Genomic DNA, 3,365 nt, shown 5'->3' with positions numbered 1-3,365 from the left:
GTCTGCTTGGGTGTTGGGGTTTCGTAATTCACTGAGGAGGTCTTCCTTGGGGACTCAGGGCTGTGGTCAAGTCTCAGCCCTGAATTAGGATGAATTAGCATGGCCAATGACAGGGAGGTTAAGAGGCAGGAATTTGGTTGGGTTTAAATTTCCACTCTCCATTTACTAATGGCTCCAACCCTCTGAATCTCAGTTTCTTCCTCTATAGAACAGGAGTAGTAACAGTCTCCACCTCTGTACCTCCTACTAGGAAAATTTAGATTTAGGGAAACACATTTAGTAATGGTGGATGTCATCAGAGAGCTGGACTCTGAGGCAGCTCTGCATTGTATCATGGTCGTTGGACCCTCTGAGTGACTCTTCTAATCTTTTCAAGTGATTGAGCCCTGCGTGGGTGACCTCCAGCTGTTGGAGAGGAATGACGATATTTGCCAAACCCACCTCATACCTGGCTTCCTGATATGAAAACATTGGGAAAAAGAATTGACATCTAAATGCAAAATCTCTTAACCAAAGAGTCTGGGGACATGAATTCATCAAAATCGGCCTAAAGTCTGAAAACTTCTGAGCAGTGCAGGGACCTGCTCCAATAGTGGAACCGGGGGCGGGAGCTGTGTGCCTGTTCCTGGGGATGCAGATGGCTGCCAGAGTGCAAACCCTTCCTGACGGCCCTGATGCTCTCTAGCCACGGTCAGTGCTATTTGTCCTGAGCCCTAGCTTCAGTCCTCATATCCCCACTTCCGGTACCAGCAATGGGACCATGAAGAGAGGGGCGTGGCCTATAGGTGTAGGAGGAAAACAGTACAGTAGGTCACATCTCAGAACCCTGCCTTGGTGTTGTCCTTACCTGGGAGTAAGAGGTAATAATACCCTCACACCTGCATCTGCTGTTTTACAGGGGCTGCGAATTCACACGGGTGTCTACTGTTAGTGTTCTTGGATGTAACATCCTATTGATTGTAAGATGCACTGTTACTTTACAGATCTCAGAGAAAGAAAATGAAAAAAACACTGCTAATTAAATTATTAGACATAATAAAATAGATAATACATCTCAATTTTAGCAATATTAAATGCAAAAAAAAATCCATTCTAGAATAAAAAAAAATCACTGTGCTATTAAGTTTAATTTCTTTTCCGAGGACATAAGGAAGCAACATTTTGAAGTAAATGTAGAGAAGTGTTTAAAAATGCCACTTAAACATGAAAACAACTTAAAACTGCATCAATAGGGGTCCAGTTATATAAATTATGGCACATGTGTAAATAGAATATCAAGCAACAGTTAAAAAGACTGAGGTAGATATATGTATGATGATATTAAAAAATATTTTAAAACTCGGTTAAGTGAAAAATGCCAAAAAGAAACCATTACGAATACTGTAATTCTTATTTGTGAAAGGAAATCATGTATGTGTATGTGTGTGTACAATACACAAGTGCAAGTATGCAACACAACCACCCCTGACTGTTTGTGTAGAGGAAATTTCTGGGAAGAGACATAAGGATCATGACCCATGGCTTTCTCTGGGGCCTGGTCATGTGAATCTGGCTGCGGGTTTGGAATAATCTTGCTCTCCACATGCAACATTTATGGCATTTGAATTTCGGAAACTCTGTGCATGTAATACTTTTATAATAAAAATTAAATCGGCAAGCATTAAGTTTTTAAAAATTTGAGCAGGTGCAGTGTTCACCTCATTATTTTTGATGGTTTTGTTTATCTTTTCAACTCTTGCATTTTCCTATAATAGGAAAATGAAATGAGGAAACAGTTTCACTCATTTTATGATGTATATGAATTTTTGTTTATGTGTTTTAATTTATAATAAATCTGTAAATAGACTTACTCGCTAATTCATAAGGATGGATTGAATTCTCCCAAATCATCTATAAAATGGAGACCAAGTAGCCTCCTTCTAATCCAATTGCACCCTACTCGTTTGAGGCCTGCTTCTCTTCTGCACGACAGAGTCAAAAGTGCCGCTTTTAGGGTAAGTTGGTGAAACAGGATGTTACTTCAAAACAGTAAGCTGTTGTGTTATGTACATCTAGGAAAAGTGTCAACTTACCTTAACTGGGTTTCTTTTCCTGGAAGGTAATTCTCAGTTAATTTCTCCATACCCGCTAACTCTGGTTTGGACCATGGATTGTGAAGGCTAGTGACGTGAGAGCCCTTCGCCCACTCTATCTTTCTGCCTCTTCTGATGGAAAAGCATCAGTAGCAGCAAATGTTAGTTTAGTTATTCATAAACCTGATGTGAAAAATGCTTTGGTGCAATCTGCTGAATAGATATTGGCTCACAGTTTCTTTCCTCAGTACAGATGGAAGCCTCCACACTTTCCTAAGAAACGAAAAGTGATGTATTCTACTGAAAATATACTCCGCCCTTTTCCCACAGCCCAGGATACCCTGGGGACGACCGAGAAAGGGAGTAAGAGTGCCTGGGAGGGGCCTGGTGGTCCCAGAAAGCCTCAGTGCCTGAGTTTCTGTGCGCGAGCACCCCCAAGGACTGGCATCTGAGGACCGTGCTGCTGTGCTCAGAGGCAAGCCTTCAGTAAAAAGAATGCTGCCACCAACAAGATGGGCCCCAGCCAAGCCGCCACAGCGCCATGTTAAACATCAGTCACCAACTGCTGTTTTATTCACACCAGATGCCACTTCAAAAAGATTGTGTCCAATGTTATTTTTAACAAGAGCAAGAATCTCACAGAGAGAAACCCTGGCCACAGGGAACAGCTCCCGTTTCCTTATCAGCGAAGCCGGGTGGAGCAGGCTACAGGCCCTCTCTGCAATGTGGACCTGACCCACACAAGTGTGACAGCTGCAGACCACAGAGAAGAAAGATGCGGGTGCTGGCATGAGAACCCTTTATTTCTTGGTTTCCTCGTTAGTTGTTCCAAAAGAGGTTGGTTTTAAAGATCTAGTGTGATTAAAAAAGTAGGCTGGCAGGTTAAATGCAGTGCTTTTGGCTGCATCCCGAAGGCACCAATACTGACTGTTCTTCTGGCGTGGACATCAGCAGTGAGAATGCAAGGGCAGCACGTGCCCATGAGGGATGGGCACGGCGTGGGCTGGGGACAGTGGCTTTGCAGTAGCTGAAATGCTTGTCTAAGAGCTAGAAACAGACAGTGATGGAAGGTTCTGCAGATGGAGGTGACCCTCCTGAGCAGAGCCACCGCGGTTAGTTGTCGGAGTGAGTGAGCGAATAGCATTAGTTCTGCAACAGAATAAAATACACCGGTTGTCCAAGAGACTCTTTGTGATCACTGCATGTGGAGGTTTGAGGGTAGCAAATCCAATGTGACCTCAGTAATGCACTGGGTTTGGGTTAGGATAAGAGAACTATTCTCGTAGGACAAAC

The sequence above is a fragment of the Pteropus alecto genome, unplaced genomic scaffold (assembly GCF_000325575.1).
Source record: "Pteropus alecto unplaced genomic scaffold, ASM32557v1 scaffold13, whole genome shotgun sequence".
Lineage (NCBI taxonomy): Eukaryota > Metazoa > Chordata > Mammalia > Chiroptera > Pteropodidae > Pteropus > Pteropus alecto.
Note: the sequence above shows the minus strand (reverse complement) of the source record.